The following is an 18,366-nucleotide window of genomic DNA, read 5'->3' on the forward strand; positions in this document are numbered from 1 at the left end:
AGGTGCTGCTGCGGTCCACGCTGCTGTCCTCCGGTAGCGGCAATGCGATGCCGCGGTGCCCGCGGGCTGGTGCCGCCGCGCTCGCTGCTGCGTCCCGGTAAGGAAACGCCGACGACGACGCACGTGCGCGGTGTCGGCGGACGCTGGGCGCGCAAAGCGCGGAACTGCGGCGCCGGTGCTGCTTCCGCTGCTGCTGCAGCACGGCAGTATGCCAGGCGCGATCTCCGGCGGTGGGTGAGGGCCAGGACCACCGGTGAGGCGAGCGATCCCCTCCGGCAGGGACGGGGGGTGCCTCCTGCCCGCTGGCCGCCCGGGGCTGGCGGGACGGGAAGCTGCGAAGCGGCCGCCGCGGCAGGCTCCCGGTCCGCCGGAGGCGAGCCGCGCCAGGGCAGCGCCGGGCAGTTCCCCGAGAGCCGATAGAAGGGAAGAGGGGACGGAGGCGGGCACCCCCCAGGCGCGGCCAGCGGGCGCCTCCCCGAGTCGCCGGAGCTCCCCCGGCGCCTCCCCCGGCCCCGCTCGGCCCGTGCGGCTGCCCCCAGCTCCAGCCCCTCCCCTGAAGCCTGTGCTGTAGCCGCAGGCAGCCCCCGAGCCCTGTCGTGAGGGCAGCAAGCTGGCCCTCCGATGTTCTCGAGTCTCCCTGAACGTGGGTGCCGTTAGCAGCGGCGCGGGGAACGAGCGGCGTCTGTGGAAGCCCCTGCGGAAGGAGGGGCTCCGGCCAGGGTCGAGCTACGGTAATAACGGTCACTGCTGCCTCTTTCCCTCTCGCAGAGGCCACGCTGTGAGTGCAGTTGTCCGTTCGTCCCCGGGGATGCCGTTGACTGCAGCAGCCTCAGGCTTGCGTGGGCCGTCTCTGCCTGGCCTCCCTCTCCTCACGGCGCGGGAGCACAGAGGGACAGGAGGAGCGCTTACTGGCTGTGGATGGGAGCTGCTGAAGCTGAAGAGACCACAGAAAGGTAAAGAAGAAGAAACGGAAGGCCATCTGGCTGGCAGCTGCCTCCCGCTGCAGGCAAGAGAGAGCCTGCCTCTCTGGGTGTGGGAGGATCCCGCCTCGTAGTCCACAGCAGGTCAGACCGCCAGGGTCTGTATGCATGACCAGCAGCGCAGTACGGCCACGTAGTGAGCGAGCGAGCGAGGCTACATGTCTAGGAGGCCTCATCTCCTAAGAGCTGCGAGACGCTCGCGTGTTCCGTTATGTGGAGGACAGCCAAGCGACTGGAGTTACAGAAGAGGAAGGGAGGAGAGAAGGAGTAAGAAGCATCTGAACTGGCAAGGTCTCCTGGCAGCTCCAAGAGCGAGAGCTGTGGTGAGTCCTGGGCCCTCGGGGCCCTGTCGCTCCTCTTGTGCATCCCGGTCCCTCCCTCCCCCTCTCCTGGCCCCCTCGCTTTCTCATGCTGCTCTGACGCTTGGGGTTTTTTTTGTTTGTTTGTTTGTTTTTTTCTTCCCTGTACCTCTCCTCTTCTGTCTATTCTCTTGTCCTGCTCCCTCTTCCTCTCCCCCTTTCTCTCTCTCTCTCGTTTGACTGCCCCCCTTTCTTTTTCTCTCTGTGTTCTTGTCCTGCTCCCTCTCTCTCTCCCCCCCCCCCCCGCCCCCCGTCTTTGTCCTGCAGCCAGTTGCTGTTTTTTCCTTTTCCATCTCCTTGTCCTGGTCTGCATCCACCTCTTTCCCCGCCTCCCAATTTCTCTGGCCTGTTCCCTGGCATTCTTTTCCTCTCTGCGCCTATACATGCCGCTCTGTGTTCCTGCCTTCCTATCTCTCTTCTTCCTACTTCCTGTTTCTCTCTCTATCCCTTTGTCTTGCTCGCTGTTGCTGTTTATTTTTGTCATTCTGGATCTCACTGTCCCCGTCCTCCTTCCTGTTCATCTCTTACTCTCTGTGACCCTTTGTGCTGCTTCCTGCCCCCTTTTTATTCACCCTCCCTCTCTCTGCAGGGCTCCTGATACCTCTCTTTCTAAATTCCCCACCCCCCTGTGCTTCTCACGGTCTCTCTCTCTCTCTCTCTGTGTCATTGTTCTTGTCTGTCGCGCTGTCTTGCTTCCTGTCCTGTCGTTTCTTGCTGTATCCCTTTGTCCCGCTCCCTGCTCGTATTCATATTCCTCTCTGTCCTGAGGACCGTCCCAGTTTTTTATCTCCGTCCTGCCGCTGTCCTGATTTTTCCTTCTCTGCCATGTTCCCTGTCCCTCTTTCTGCCTCTTTCTGTCTCTTTTCCTCTGTCCCTGCTGCTTATTTCTCCATCTCTATCCTGACCCCTGTCCCTTCCCCCCTCCCCGCCTTGCTGTCCCTCTGCCTTGCTTTCTTTCGCTACCTTTTCTGTCTGTCTTTCATTGCCCCATTCCCTCTCCCGCCCTTTCTAACTGTGTCTCCCTGTCCAGCTAGCTGTCTCTTCTTTCTTTTTTCTGTTCCTCAGTATTTTTTTCTTTTTCCGTATCTCTCTCCCACTGCCCATTGCAGTTGGTTTTTTCCCCTCCAATGCTGGCCTGCTCTTTGTCCCTTTTGTCCCTCTCTGTCCTTCTGTCATGGTCCCTGTGTCTATTTAATCCCTTCATCTCTGTCCTGCAGCCCGTTGCTAATTTTTTTCTCTTCCGTCCCTCTGTCCTGCTCCCTGTCCTTGTCTCTCTTTCCCTTGGTTCTGCCTCCCATCCTTTTTTCCTTTCTTGCTCCATCTCTCTGTCCTGCTCCCTATCCCTCCCGTGCTCTCTCTGTTTCTGTGTCCTTCTCCTTGCCTTTCCCCACATTCTCTGTCTTGTTCCCTCTTTGGTTTTCTTGTTTTCCGGCTGGCTGGGCCTGGCTACCCGCGGGGGTGCTTTGGCTGGGGGCTTTGGGGTGGGGGCCTGGCCGTGCCGGTGATGGTGGGGAAATAAAGCCTGAAATGGCAATCGTGAAGCGACGCCCTGCCTGTGCTGGGGCTGCCCCGCAGAGGCGTGGGGCTGGGCCCTCTGCAGGTCCCGAGCACTCCCCGAAACTGCGTGTGGGGCCCCGGGGGTGCAGGGCTGTGGGGTGGCTACGCTCGGCGTCACCCGTGGGCACTGCAGGGTCGGAAATGGAGAACAAGTTTTCTGTTCCTGGGGCTTGACAACAGGCTCACGTGGCTGATTTGGGGGCTCGGAAACAGACCGAGCTGCACAGCTTTGGGCCCAGAAACAGAGGTCCGGCCCTGCATTTTTGGGCCTTGAGAACAGGCTCAGCAGCCAGGTTTTTTGGCTCCCAAATGGGCCCCGAGTCAGCTGTTGTGGGGGCCAAAAGCGGGAGCCGGCTTGGCTGGTTTTGCAGGCGGGTGGGAGGGTGTTGGGGGCTGCGGGGGGAAGCGGGGGGCGGGCAGGGTGCGTGGACCCTCCCCGGAGATGGGGGTCTGGTTGTGTCGGACGCCGAAGTTTGGGAGGCCGGCACGCAGCAGGCCGAACTCAACATCTGCGATGGTCTGTGGGGGGAAAGGCGCTTTTCAGACCCCATGTGCCCTCTTTGAGTCCAGCTCTTCTTTCTGCGCTGCTCAGAATAGTTGTTAAGTAATTAATCGCCCAAACTAACGAATATTTATTTGGCGTCTAACTCTGATGTTTAATCCTAATGCTCCAGTTTTGACAGCAGTTGATAATACAACCTTATGGAAAGCCCAGACCGTTGCACGTAGCTGGAGCTTGTAAGGAGAAGCAGCTGAAATCAGCCGGAGCTTCAGTGCGGAGCTGGGGCTTCAACGAGCCAGAACTGTAGCAAGCGGGAGCTGGAACGAGGCGAGGTGTCCGCTGTCTGGAGCGTGCATTAGCCAGAGGCAAAAGTACCTGCGGCTGTAAGGAGCAGGAGGCGCGATTAGCTGGAGCGTCTTTTCGCTGGAGCGTCCGTCAGCCGGACTGCGCTCCCGGCACGGCGGAAGAGCGGCCGGGTGCAGGCAGGGCTGTCTGCAGCAAGCAGCTCCGAGCAGCAGGGAGGTGAGTTGTCCTTCTGCCAGCGGGGAGCCTGGCCTCGTCCCTCGGGCATGCAATCCACGCCACGCTCCTCTGTCTGCATGGAGGGTCTCTCCCGGTCCATTCCCGCAGGCAGAAGCGAGGTGGGGGTCCCCTGGCTCTCCTGGGGCAGCCCCCCCTGCGAGGGGGCACAGGTGAGGTGTCGTCATCCCCTCGGTACCGGGCAAAGGGGAGAGAAACCGGCCGGCGGGAGCTCCTGGGGTGCAGAGCCCTTCTGGCAGAATCCTCCCCTGTCTTTTCACCATTGGCTGGGTGTGACAAGCAGGTTCATTTCTTTGTCTCCTCTTTTCCCAGTGTCACCTTCCGCGTCACATGAAGAAAATCCTGCATGGTTAATTCCGCTTGCTGCTCAGGTAATGGCACATATCGGGCCAGGGGAGCGGAGAGAAACACTTGCGAGTTCGAGGGCACTACAGATGCTCCACGTTAAACCCACAGAAAAGGCAAATTTGCTGCAAGTGCAGAAAAGCTGATGGAAAAATTGCTGTTAACAGATCATGCCCTGTTCCTGAACTGGTCCCTTGATATGTTTTTGTTTCAGGTGAAAGAACGAAATTTCCTGTCTGGTAAATTCAGAGCTGTCTGTTAGCTTCTTTAGGGTCGAGTGTTTCTCTTCTCTCTGTTCATACTGATTTTATGGGCAAGTTGGAAATAGCCTTTTACTTTTTTATGTATAACTGAATTTTTAGGAATATGTGGTGTCCCTGTAGTTCATTTTTGAGCACCTAGATGCCAGTAGAAATGTAATGAGTGATACATGATGAAAACTGGTACTTAAACTTGATTTTTATTTGATTTTTTTTTTTCCTCCCCCATTAAGAGTGTTGATGGCATGTTGTCCCATGGCACAATCCCCATTCTGTTCAGCGGAGTCTTCAGTCTAGGACTTTTAAGTAAAAAAGTTTGTCCTTCCAAAAAAGGACTAGTCATTCATAGGACCGAGGCATAGACTTGGAGAGTCGCTTAAGTACGTGATCGGAATTAAAGCCATCTTTCAGTTGATGTTGCTGCTGTTGGTCTTTGCTTTCATTGATTTCTCCACCACTCCCTCATGGTTGGGAGCTCTGAATCGTAATGTTTTACATTTCCACCCCCACCCCCCAAAAAAAGGAGAGGCAATGTCTAAAAGTTAATTAGTTTCCTCACAAATGCATGAGTAAATAAAATTTGAGTTATGATGATTAAAACCATAAAAATGACACCAGTCTTGCAGACCTGGACTATTTCTGAACAGGCATTCATCACACGCAAAAGTCATCAGGGTACAGATCATCTGCGCTTCATGCTCTGACAAGACAAAATGCTGAGGCAGGGATGAGCTCTGAAAGAAAAAAAAAAAAGAAGGATACAGGGTCACGGAGTTTTTTTGTTGTTGTTTGTTTTTAGAGAGTGCAATATTGACTGGTGCCGGCCTGCAGAGCTCTTCTGCTGCCTGACCTCTCCTTCTCTTTCATGGCTGTAATTGTCGTTTGGATAATTGTAGAAGAGCAATTAAGTTACTTGCCTCTGTGAATGTGCTGGTAATACCAGGAAGGCAAATGCTTGAACCAGTAGTGAATAACTTGGCGACAAGTAGAATTTCTGAAGGAAGAACAGCAGCAGCAACAGGAAGCAAATAGCAAAAAAACTTGCGTGTGTCAAACGCATCAAAGCTTTATTGCCGAATGTTGTTTGGCAATATGTTCCAAATGGCTTTTTCTGGTAAATGTAAATTTTCAGGAAGTTCAGGGTTGTGTGTGGCAAAACGTGTCCCTCTGCGTACGCGTCCTGCTACGTAAATAGCATGGGTCAACGGCAAGTCCAGTGGCAGGGCTGCTGTTCCCTTACTCTAGACGTTGCCATAGTAGTGTTGCGGTATTTAGACCTTAACGGACGGGCTGAGGAATGGAAGGAGAATGCCCGTTTTCTGTAAGGACTCAGAATGCCGACCCTTTTCTCTGCCTGCCGCTCCCCTGTGGGTGAGATGAAGCTGTTTTATTTTTCTCCCTTGTTTCTGGTCTAAATATTTCTGGAGCTGTTGCTGCTGTGGGTTTGCCATTTGTGTTACTGCATTTTTGTAGCGTTCTAGCGAGGGGTCGTTTCTACTGTGGCGAAGCATCGAGATACGGTTTTCGGTTTAAAGCGTCAGAAACTATGTTCGCCGAAACCGGTAACTCATGGCGTAGGTGAAACCGATCTGGCGCATGCAGCTGTGCTCGCAGGGATGCTCGGTGGCTCCTCATCAAAACGGCAGGGTGTGTGTGTGGACATCCGTAGGGTTGTGCTCTGGGTCCGAGAGTGTTAACGTATTTTTGCTGTTGGAAGATGGAATGGAGCGTGTGCCTGTTAAATCTCAGGGCAGTCAAAAGCTAGGAGGGACCCTGACCGGGTTCGGTGGCACAACTGCGGTTTTAAAAGATCTTGACCGTTTGGAGCAACGGCCTGGAAAAAATGATTCTTTTTTTGTAACGAGGCAGTTCACAAGGACAGATGTGTTGCTGTGCTCTTTAGCAAAACTACTCAACTTGTGACGTATAGGGTGATTAAGCCTTGGCTATACTCAGGCTTGAGAAAATGTACGTAGGTCTCTATGTCTGTCACCTGCGTGTATCTAAGAAAGTGAGTTCTAGTGAAAGTAAAGTTGCCAATGAGTCAAAAAAGAAAGCGGAAAAAAAAAAAGGCATGGTTGTCTGAAAAATGCAAAAGCTCTAGTGGCCTGTGTCAACAACTGTACCGAAGATGACGCAAAAATACTTTTTCCTCCGCTCAGTCATACTGTCTTCACAAACCTTCACAAAAAAACCGCAGCTTTGGATTCCTACCCAGTTTTATGCTAAAGTGGTTTTTTTGTTTGTTTGTTTGTTTTTTCTTCTCTCAGGTGGATGTCAGCTGCCACCATTTCACCCTGGTTGCCCTTTCTTCTGCTGTGAAAGTACAAGACAGATGGAAAGTTTCCATAGTGGTCTGCATTTGAAGAATATTTTTTATTTGAAGAATAAAATAAAGAGGATCCAGCCAGCAGCTGCAGACAGGAGATAGCCTGCCTCTCCAGGTGAGGATGGATCCTTCTTAGTGTAGTCCTCAGCAGATCCGATCACCAGTGTGCATGGCAGGGTCTGTATGCATAACCAAAACCACAGTACAGTCATGTAGTGTGTGTGTGCATGTGAGGCTGTGTTTCTAGGAAGCCTCATATTGTAAGAGCTGTAAGGCACCAATCTATTCTCTTAGGTGGATGACAGTCAAGTGACTGCAGCTACAGAGGAGGAAGGGAGAGGGAGAGAGAGACAGACATGTCTGAACTGTCAAATTCTCCCAGCAGCTCCAAGAGCGGGAGGTACAGTGAGTCCTGGACCCCTGGGGCTGTGTCACCCCTCTTCTGCATCCCAGTCCCTCCCTGCCCCCACCTTCTCTTTCTCTCACTGCTTTAATTTTTTTGTTTTTTTCTTCCTGTACCTCTCCCTCTCTTGTTCTCCAAGTCCCCCTCTTTCTCTGTTGTTCTGCCTCTCTGTTTTGTTTTTCTCTCTGCACTTCTGACCTGTCCCATCCCTCTTTTTTTATCCTCTGTCTCTGCCCTGCAGCCCATCACTACTTTGTCTTTCTCCATCTATCTGTCTGTCTTCTCATGCCAATCTTGTTAACTCCTCCCTGTCTGCCCTTTAGCCCTTCACAATTCCCGCCACTCTCACCTGTCTGATGCTGTGTCTCTGTTTTTAAATTCCTTTCTCTGGCCTGTATTCTGGATACACTTTTACTTTCTTAGATTCTCTTGTTCCAGGTCCCTGTCCCTATGTTTTAACTTCTTCCCTCACTGTCCCATAGCCCATTTTTGTCTTCATTAATCTCTCTCTGTCTGGTTCCCTGTCCCTGTTCTTTATTTCCCCTCTCTCTCCCCTTTAGATCATCAGTGTTTTTGATATTTCTCAGTCTCTCTCATCTACCTCACTGTCCCCCTTTTTAATTCTTCCTTCTGCCCTGTGGCTCATCACTAGTATTTGTTTTCCTCCATCTCTCTGTCTGGTACCCTCTCCCTTTTTATTAGTTCCTCCTCTCTGTCCTGTAGCCCATTGCTATCCTCCCCTCCCCCTGTCTCTCTCTGTCTCCCTTTCCCTACTTTTCAATCCCCCCCCTCTGCCCTGTAGCCAATCACTGTTGTAGTGAGTTTGTGTGGCAAGCTGGGGCAGGGGAGTGGGCAGGGGCTGCAGGGGTGGGTTCTGTGAGAAGACACCAGGACTTGCCCCCATGTTGGGCACAGCCAGTTCCAGCTCCAAGATGGAGCTGCTACTGGTCAAAGCTGAGCCAACCAGCAACCCTGGTAGCACCTCTGTGATATTTAAGAAGGGCTAAAAAAATGCTGTGCAGAAGCTGTCAGCCCTGCAGACACCAAGGTCAGTGAAGAAGGAAGAGGAGGAGGTGATCCAGGTCCTAAAGCAGATTCCCCTGCAGCCTGCAGTGAAGACCGTGGTGACACAGGCTGTCCCCCTGCAGCCCACGGAGGTCCATGGCAGAGCAGATATGCACCCTGCAGCCAATGGGGGACCCCTCGCCAGAGCAGGCGGATGCACCCGAAGGAGGCTGTGACGCTGTGGAGAGGAGCCCACACTGGAGCAGGTTTTCTGGCAGGACCTGCAGCCCCATGGGAGTGACAACACACTGGAACAGAAGAAGAACACGAAGAAGGAAGGAGCAGCAGAGACAACTTGTGATGAACTGACTGCAACCCCCCGCTCCCTCTCCCCCTGTGCTGCTCGGTAGGAGGAGGTAGAGAAGTCATGAGTGAAGATGAGCCCAGGAAAAAAAGAGAGGGGTGGGGGGAAGGTGTTTTTCAGATTCGTTCATATTTCTCATTATTGTACTCTGATTTTGACTGGCAATAAATTACTTTCCCCAAGTTGAGTCTGTTTTGCCTGTGACAGTAATTGGTTGAGTGATCTCTTTGTCCTTATCTTGACCCACAAGCTTTTTTGTTGTATTTTCTACCCTGCTGTCTTGTTGAGGAGGAGGAATGATAGAGTGGCTTGGTGGACACTCATCAGCCAGGCAAGGTCAACCCACCCCAGTTTCCTTCTGTCAGGCTCCCTGTCCCTATTTTTAAAGTCTTGCCTATGTTTCTTGTATGTCGTCACTTTTGAAATTTTGTTTCTACCTCTCCATCCCTATTTAAATTCTTGCATGTTTCTTAAACCCAGTTGCTTTTTAAATTTTCTTGCTACTTTTCCCTCTCTTTGTCTCCCTGACCTTATTTTAATTTCTCGCCTGTGTTTCTTGTACCCTGTTGCTTTTCAAATTTCGTTCTTACGTCTCCCTCTGTGCGACTCCACGTACCTACTTTTTGATTCTTGTACCCTGTTGCTTTCAAAATTTTCTTTCTATGTTTCCTTCTATCCATCTCCCTGTCTCTAGTTCTTAACTCTTCCCTCTCTGTCCTGTACCCTGTGTGACGGTCTGACAAATTATAGTCAATGTCTCAAACATCCGTTGAAGAACTTTGGTGAAGAAAACGGCCTCTGTGAAAACGCTGGAGTTTTGTGAACAGGACAATGTGGCCGAAGGAGAGGGCCCCCCGGAGCATGGGACCACGCTTCTCCAAAGCCACAATTCCTTATCTTAAGTGACCAGGAGGAGCACAGCATATGCGCCTGGAGGAGGAGGCCCCATGGAGGATGGGACTGTGCTTCTATCTTAAGTGGTCATGCCAGCAGGAAAAGAGAGGCAACTCTGTAATCAACACACACACCCCCACACCCCCCGCAAAGCTCTCCAACCGATTCCAGAGAACCCCGGGAATGGGACTGCGCATGTCGAGACCATCGACTAACTATAAAAGAAGGGAGAACGAGTCCTCGGTGCGCACCCTCTGGACCTGGATCTCTACGCTGGCTGGACCAACGCTGGACCCAGGACTGGTGAAACCCTTTTCTTCTCTCTCTTTCTTTCTCTCTCTCTCCCTCTTTTCCTTCTCTCTTTTCCACAGTCCCTACACCTCATCCTTTTAAACATAAACCGTTGACCAAGTCTGAGACTAGGAGTGGATCTAGCCGCCCCTGGGCTCCTCTTTGAGAACGAGTCCAGAAAGCAAGGGGGTCTGCTCTGAACCTCGTGACTCAACGGGAGGGCTCTCCTTCTGATACGTTTCATGTTTCTTCTTCCATTTCTTTTTCTACACCTCCCCTCTCTTCTCAAACAGCGGCTTAATGACATGTTGCAAGGTTCATATTGATAAGTTCATGTGTACTTGGGCAAGGTTAGCTAGGTTGAATAAATGTTGATTGTTGTTTGAACTCCCCTGGTGTCATTTCACCTTAATTCTGACAAAGGAAATCCATGAACCTGGGTCGCTCCAACTTTGGGACGCGACACCCTGTCACTTCTTACATTTTCTTTCTACGTCTCCCTCTTTCTATCTCCCTGTGCCTATTTGTTAGTTCTTGCCTATGTTTCTTGTATGCTGTTGCTTTTTGAAAATTTTCTCTCTACCTGGCTCCCTGTTTCTGTTTTCTAGTTCTTGCTGTTTCTTCTCCTGTATCACTTGAGAATGTTTCCCTGGCCCTTGTCCTGTCTTTATCTTCTTGTCCTGACAGTCTCTTCCCCTTCTCTCCACTGCTTCCTATTATTTATTCCTCCATCTCTATCCCTGTTGTTCTGCTCAGTCTCTCTGCTCTTCTCTCTCTACACCGTTTTCCTGCTTCTTGTCCCTCTCTTGTTCCCAGCATCCAATTTCCTGGCTCCCTGTCTTGCACATCTGTGTCCCTCTCTCCTTCCTCCTGCTTTTCTCTTCCCTTTTATCCCCCCATCCTGCTGCCTTTGGGCACTGAGCCTTGTAGCCAACTCATTGCCAGGATTTCTTATATGCATTAATGAATAAATTTTTCCTGCCTCCTCTGTCTCCCTGGATGTGGGTAGGTGCAGGGGCAGGGATGATGTGCTGTGGGGCTTTGGCAATGGCCCCTGTTCCTGATGGGCTCCAGCTGGGGCTGGGATGGCCCCAGGTGTGGCCAGTGAGGCTGAGGATGGGGCTGGCCCTGCTGTGTGAAGGGGCTCCAGCTGTAAAGGGGGCTGCCTGGGCAGGGGAACTGGCTGAGGAGGGAGTGCATGGGGGTCTGGCTGGTAGGTGCTTGCAGCAAGGAATGGCCAGTCCCTGTGGCAAGGAAGGATCCCTCTGAGCTGTCCCTGGCCTTTGTTGGCTACATGCGTGAGCCACCATGTATCAAAGCAAGCCTTGTGGGTGAGGAGCATTGAGGCATCCGCTGCGTGCTGCTGAGTGGGTGAGGGTCAGGCAGCCGGCACTGTGGAGGAGGAAGGGGCAGAGGCAGAGAGAGAAGCATCGGGACAGTGAAGGTCTCCTGCCAGCACCAGGAGCTGTGGTGAGTCGCACGTCCTCTCCTCTACATCCTGGCCCACGTCTGCCTCCCTTCTTTAGACATCTGCTTGCCTCCCTTCCTCTGTCTCCCTCTCTGACTGCCCACCTATGTGTATGGCTCCTCAAAACTTGTTATTCTTCTGTCAACTCTGCCCAGTACCCTGTTGCCTTTTAAATTTTTAATATGTCTCTGTCTAACCAGCTTCTTCTCCCTGTTTTTTATTTTTTTCTGCACTGCCTTGTACCCCATTACTTTGAAAATTTAATTTCTATATCTTCCCCTCTCTGTCTCCCTGACCCTATATTTTAATTCCTCCCTCTCTCTCCTGTACCCAGTTGCTTGAGACTGGCTGGGCATCGGTCAGTTGGTGGTGAGCAATTGTTTTCATTTGCTGGTCTTTTTTTCCTCGTACAACTTTAAAAAAAAAAGTCTTTTTAATTATTAAACTTTTTATAGCAACCCATGAGTTTCTCACATTTACTGTCCCGATTCTCCCCCTATCCCACTGTGGTGGAGTAAGTGAGCAGCTGTATGGTACTTAGTTGCCAGCCAGGGTTAAACCACGATGCTACATCTACTTTTATGAAGCTGCCTATTGCTATTTTTTAATTATTTCCTGTCTGTTGTGTACCCTGTTGCTTTGAAAATTTGCTTTCTATGTCTGCTTTTATCCAGTTCACTGTCTTTATTTTTTATTTTTTTCCTCTGTCCTGTTCCCCTGTGTCACTTTTAAATTTCCTTTATATTTCTCAGTTTTAGTTCACTGTGGCTATTTTAAATTTTTTTTTTGTCCTGTACCCAATCACTTCTTAAATTTTCCCTCTATGTCTACTTGTATCGAGCTGTGTATCACTGGTTTTTAATTCTTTCCTCACTATTGTGTACCCCGTTGCTTTTTACTTTTTCTTTCTATGTCTACTTTAACCTATTCACTGTCTTTAAGTTATTCCTGTCTGTCATGTAGCCCATCACCTTTTAAATTTTCTTCCTATGTCTGTTTGTTTAATTAGCTGTCCGCATTTTTGAATTCTTTTGTCTCTGTCACGTACCCTGTTTTGCTGGTTCTGGATGGGATTGAGTTAATTTTCTTCCCAGTAGCTCGTATGGGGCTACATTTTGGATTTGTGCTGAAAACAGTGTTGATAACACAGGAATGTTTTTGTTATTGCTATCCAGAAGGTAGTTCTGTAGAAGTTAGGTGGTATGCACAGTCTTGCTAGAAATGAAGCATAACCCCAGAGTGTTTTGGCTTTTTTATAGGAAACTAAAGCACATCAATTTTGATAACAACATTGTCATTGCATTTAATGAGCTAGTTTCTTACATAGTTTAGAAGGGTATCTATTGTTTTCTATCTACACCCCAGAAAAATTAAGTTTAATTCCCTACCCGGTCCCATTGCTGATGCAATAGGTGTAGCTGTAGTACAGGAGCAAGTAGTGTCATTTCCTGGAGGGGTTACTTTCTCTGTTCAGGGCTTTGCTTCCTGTAAATTTAAGGCAGGTGAGAACAGTGCTGCTGCTCCTCCAGCTGACTTTATAACTTCTGGTGGTTTGCCCTTCCCCTTTCCCAGGTGATTGTGCTAAGGGTGGTGGGCGGAGGCTTGGGGTATTTGAGCCACAGCCTCTGCTGAGGGAGCTCGTTGTGCTCCTGGGTTTCTCTGGTGTTGGTGCTCAGCTCTTGCTTGAGTCCTTTGCAGCTTTTGAGCTGGCTCAGCCCTTTGGGAAGAGCTGTCTGCCTGAGGTAAGAGCTTCAGGACCAGTCAAGGTTCAGCAGCATGTGTGGTAGCAAGTAACACTTGTATGCAGCTTTTTTTTTTTCCCTTTCTTTTTTTCAGGTCAGTAATTTTGTTTTGAGTGTTTGGGGGTAGAAAGATGGTTTAGTAGTATGCATTGTTTGTTGGTTTCGTTTTTTTTTTTTTAATTCTTCATGCATTGTGTTTTCCTGGAATCCCCAGCTTTTTTGAAAAAGGAACCTTGTTTTTTTCACCAGTTCTGCTGTATGCTGTGTAAGTTGCTGATATCTCTCTTAACGGGACCGATGGTGACATTGTTTATCAGGGGCTAGGGTGAGCGTCTTGTATGCATCTGTTTATGGAGTTTTAGCGTTTCTGAAGAAAGCAGAAGGGCCGTGAGGCCCAGTGCCTTTCAGGGTCTGGGATGCCTCGTCGCCTTTCCTCATTGCCCGCAGAATGCCATGTTGTCCCTAGAACCTTTGCAGCTTGTGGCAGGCCCCTCGTAGATTACAAGCCTTGGGACTTGACTTTATTTTGTGGGCATGTAGCAGAGCTCAGAGTCTCTGGGAAGCTGTAGGTTAGGAGGTGCCCCCAGAATTTGGGATGTGGCTCAGAAGAGCGGCTCCTGAGGAGTAGCCACTGAAGGGGGTTCAGGGGTGCAAATGGAGGGCAGGAGGCGTCAGGAAGCAGTGGGGTTCCTTTCCTGACAGTTGAGGAGAAGAAAAGGGGTTTCTAAAGTTTTGGGACTGCTGGGGAAAGGGAGGAGGGTTCACCAGCCCTTCTCAGATGAGTTTTGCAGTTGGATTTGGATGTCATAGAATCGTAGAATGGTTTGGGTTGGAAGGGACCATAAAGAGCCTCTAGTTCCAACCCCCTCCTCCACCCCCCGTAATGGGTAGGGACACCTTCCGCGAGACCAGGTTGCTCAAAGCCCCATCTGACCTGGCTTTAAATGCTTCCAGGGAGGGAGCATCCGCAGGTTCTCTGGGCAACCTGTTCCAGTGCCTTGCCACCCCTAGTGAGAAACGTCTTCCTAACACCTAAACTAAATGTACGCTCTTTAGGACTGAAGTCGTTACTGCCTTGTCCTATTGCTGTACACCCTTGTAAAAAGTCCCTCTGCAGGTTTCTTATAGGCACCCTTTACGTACCGTGAAGTCTGCTCTAAGGTCTCCTGCAAAGCTGCGTGCCGGTGAGGGGTCCGAGAAGGTGAGGCGGTTGTCGGCCGGGTCGGTGTTGAATAGTGAAGTATTATGGGGCTGCTCGGTTAAGCATTTACCTTCTGTTCTGGAGGCGCTGTGTGGGCTATCTTTGAATTGGGTGAACGTTTGAGGTGAGCTGTGGATTAGTGAGGAGGAGCTTGGGGCCGATGACTTCTCACGAGCACCATGCTAACTCGGTGTCTCTTGGTACCTTAGGTACCACGAGTGACGATGGCTGCAGGGTCTGACTCTGGAATGAGCGGGGAAGCGAACGCGGTGGCACTTGTGAGGAGGGGGGAGTTGGGGAAGTAGTTGGCGTTGGCCAGCGGGATGCTTACTCCCTTTTCTGATTTGGTTTTTTTGTTTGTTTGTTTTTTTTCATTGCAGATGTTGAAGAGCACTGTGTCCCCTTGAGGAACATCCCAGTTAGCCCGTGTGGTTTTGTGGAGGATGGATTCGGACCCTGGGCCCTCTGCAAGCTAAGTTGAGGGACCCGGGCTGGGGAGAGGCTGGGAGGAAGGGACACAGCTGGGAATTGCAGGGAGGGGTTTTAAAGTTAGCGCAGGAGAGAGGGCTGTCCCAAAGCAGCCCCTTTGTGCAAGCGAAGGGAGCGGGTTGCTTTTCAGCATGAGACCTGTGTGTGCCGGGCAGGGCAGTTCCAGCCCGTGTCCGCGGTGGCGTGTAGTTTGTGTAGTCTGTCTTGTGTGCTTAGACCTTCCTCGGGTCTCGATGTCCTCATTGCGCTTTGTGCCAGGGGAGCGTGGCATGCGCTTTAGGCGCCGTCCCTAGCGTCTCGAATGCCCGTACTCATCGGCCTGGTGCCAATCGGGTGCTTCTCTTCTTGCATTCGGAGCTCTAAAGCATGGATCGGTCTCAGCAGATTCCAGTCAGTTCTTTTTGTGGTGTTCTTTTGGGCTGCTTTGGCAGCTCTGCTCTCTAGCTGTCCGTTTTCTCAGACTGGGAGTTCTTCCCCGCATCTTGATGTTCCTAGGTCTTGATGACAGGCTTCTGGTGCATCCATCATCTCGGTTTTGACAGTACCATCTTGTAACAGGCTGTTACGTTGGACTCCTTGGGGTCTGCCGTACAGCCTCCTTGCCTCAGTGTTTTGGACGCTGTAGGTCATCTTGCCAGATGGCCCCTCCCATCCGGGAGTCATTCTTCTTGCCGAGAGTTTTCTCTCTGAATCACCTTGTCTGTACTGTTCTGTCTTGTGTTGGTCTCTGCACAGATGTGTTTGGCTTGGAGCTGCTCTGCCCGGGGCTGTAGAGTCAGGGGTAGGTGGAACAGCGATAAGAGTCTACGGGTGAAATGTTGATTGGCCTTAATTGAATGGGCAAGGGTTGTACAGTCATCTGGGATCGAGTAGGCATTGGTGGGCTGTGTGGACAGCAACGTTGAGATTTCTTTACGGAAATGATTGTAGGCTTGTGGCAGAGGCTGTTGAGGGGTGGTGAAGTGGATTTGAGCCTCTAAGGTGTTGAGGCTTGTGTGTGATGGGCTTAAAGTTTGGCCCTGGTTTTTTTGTTTTTTTTTCTAAAATGGCTGGTTGTAGCTGGAGTACTGGTATTCCTAGATGGAATCAAGATCTCTGGAGTTGTTAGGCTCTTGCTCTGCATCTAGCCTGACTTGTTCAATATGGGGTTTTAGTCAGATGTGGAGAGACAAGATGCGTGCCCCAGAGTGATGGAGGAGGGGTAAGGAGGTGGGTCTGTGAGTGGAGTCAGAGGGAAGATGTGGCCGGTGGCTCTGTGACTAGCTGATAGGGTTCTTTTTTTCTTTTATTTTGAAGGTGCAAAGCAAGGAGTGAAGCGGGCCATCAGCACCAGAGATGACTCGGGCAAGGTGAGCTGTGAGTAATGGGCTGAAGCAATCATTTCTTTGGTGGTGTTGCATTGTTAGCAGAGTTGGAAGCATCCCTCTTCATTTGTGTTTTGCAGGCGGTACGCAGGCCTTGATGTGGCAAGCTGTCGATGGCAGAGGCGGGGCGTGTGAGTGGCTGAGGTAAAGGAGTGGGAGATGGGAATCGGTCTGGGCAGGCTGAGGTTTTGGGTGGCCTCTCAGCATGTGTCTTCTGCTTTGGTTTTTGCAGGTGGCGCACGCAGCCTTGGAGGGGTGAAGTCGCAGGGCGATGAGCAGTCTGAGAAGGTGAGGCGGTTGTGGGCTGGGCCGGTGTTGAATATCGAAGTATTAGGTGGTTGATCTGTTAAGCGTTTACCTTCTGTTTTGCAGTTGCTGTGCAGGCCACCTTTGGAATGGGATGAGCGTTCGAGGTGAGCTGTGGATTAGGGAGGAGGAGAATGGGCCTGGTGAGTCTCACGACTGCTATGCTAATTTTGTGTGTCTTGTTGTCTCAGGTACCATGAGTGCTGATGGCCGCAGGGTCTGAGTCTGGAATGAGCAGGTAAGCATAACGCTGTGGAGTGTGTGATTAAGTGGGGGGTTGGGAAAGTAGTTGGTGTTGGCTGATGGGTTACTTACTGCCTCTTCTGATTTTGTTGCCTTTTTTTTTTTTTTTTTTTGGTCGTCTTCACTGCAGATGATGAAGAGGAACCTGGCGACTGCCGGATCGTCCCAGTTAGCCCATGTGATTTTTGCGGAGGATGCATTCGTACCCTTGGCCCTCTGAAGGTTAAGTTGAGGGACCCGGGCTGGGGAGAGGCTGGGAGGGAGGGACACAGCTGGGAATTGCAGGGAGGGGTTTTAAAGTGAGAGTAGGAGGGCAGGGCTGTCCAGGAGCAGTCCTGTTTGGGCAGATGAAGGGAGCGGGTTGCTTCTGAGCCCGAGACCAGTGTGTGCCAGGCAGGGCAGTTCCAGCCTGTGTCCGTGGTGGTGTGTAGTTTGTGTAGTCTGTCTTCTGTACCTTCGATCTTCCTCAGGTCTCAATGCCATCATCAGTCTTTGCGCTCAGGGAGCGCGGCATGCGCTTCGGGCACCGTCCCTAGGGTCTCGAATGCCCTTACTCATCGGCACTGTGCCAGTCGGGTGCTTCTTTTCTTGCGCTCAGAGCTCTAAAGCGTGGATCGGTCTCGGCGGGTTCCGGTTGGTCCTCTTTTGCGGCGCTCTTCTGGGCTGCTTTGGCAGCTTTGCTCTCTAGCCGTCCGTTTTCTCGGACTGGGACTTCTTCCCCGCATCCTGACATCCTTAGGTCTCGACGCCAGGCTTCTGGCGCATCCATCATCTTGGTTTTGACAGTGCCATCTTGTAACGGGCCCTTACTTTTGCCTCTTCTTCTTTGGGGCTGTTGTAGAGCCTCCTTGCTTTGTGGTTTTGGGCGCTGTAGGTCAATTTTCCGGATGGCACCTCTCGTCCGGGGGTCGTCATTCTTCTTGCTGAGAGTTTTCTCTCTCTTTGAATCGCCTTGTTGGTAGGGTTCTGTGTTGTGTGTGTTTGTGCACAGGTGCACTTGGCTTGGAGCTGCTCTGCCCGGGGATGTAGAGTCAGGGGTAGGTGGAACAGCGATAAGAATCTACGGGTGAAACGTCGATGTGCCTAGTTTGTTAGCATTGAGGGTTAAATGATTTTTCAGTTATGGCATGTCAGTAGGGGAGTGGATTGCAAGTGGATTGTGAGGTAGAATATAGTAAGGCAGTAAGTGGACATGGGTGTTAATATTTGTTTATGTGGACACTTTGTGGTAAGCTTCTAGAAATGGTTAAGGCATTGAGGTTTTTGTTTTTGGAATAGGCGCGAAGCAGGAGTTTGGAGCTGTGGAGGATTTTTTTTATGCCGAGGGTGAAGTTTGTATTCAAGAGTTTTGTGTGTTGGTTTTGCAGGTGATTACGGGGCACGAGGTGATTGAAGGAACCTTGCATTTAGGTGATGTGGCTGCTACGGAGGTTGGACTGTGACAAGTGCCACTATGAAAGCTAAGTATCTGGTTGAAAATCTATGTATGGTGCAGATGGTGTGTGTTGAAGCGTTGCTGTAATGGAAGGGCAGTTTGTGGGGAGCTTGGAAGGAGGTTGGGCTGGGGCCAGGGGTTTTGCAGGCAGGGTGCTTTTTGAGGCCCCGGGTGCTGCGGGTAAGGGGCGATGGCCCCTTGACACCCTTTGGCGGCAGGATGGGTTAGTTGAGAGTGAGGGCTAGTGTGAATGTGATCTGAATGAGTGGTGTGTTGTGAATGTGTGTAA

The 18,366-nt window shown here is 51.1% G+C and overlaps 1 long non-coding RNA gene across 8 annotated transcripts; it reads left to right on the forward strand.

Annotated features, from left to right (window-relative positions):
- The first annotated feature begins 156 nt into the window (after positions 1-156).
- LOC138690590 (uncharacterized) lies at positions 157-8,782 on the forward strand. 8 transcript variants are annotated; one of them, XR_011329386.1, is made up of 5 exons: positions 2,264-3,920; positions 4,251-4,309; positions 4,777-4,849; positions 6,814-6,987; positions 7,167-8,288. It is a non-coding gene; the product is annotated as an uncharacterized lncRNA (long non-coding RNA). The 8 variants fall into 8 exon arrangements; XR_011329388.1 differs by lacking the exon at positions 4,777-4,849 and adding an exon at positions 6,017-6,190; XR_011329383.1 differs by lacking the exons at positions 2,264-3,920; positions 4,251-4,309; positions 4,777-4,849 and adding exons at positions 157-1,303; positions 8,382-8,782 and having other exon boundaries at positions 7,167-7,272.
- Positions 8,783-18,366: the final 9,584 nt, after the last annotated feature.

This window comes from Haliaeetus albicilla, chromosome 22, assembly GCF_947461875.1.
Source record: "Haliaeetus albicilla chromosome 22, bHalAlb1.1, whole genome shotgun sequence".
In the NCBI taxonomy this organism is placed as follows: domain Eukaryota; kingdom Metazoa; phylum Chordata; class Aves; order Accipitriformes; family Accipitridae; genus Haliaeetus; species Haliaeetus albicilla.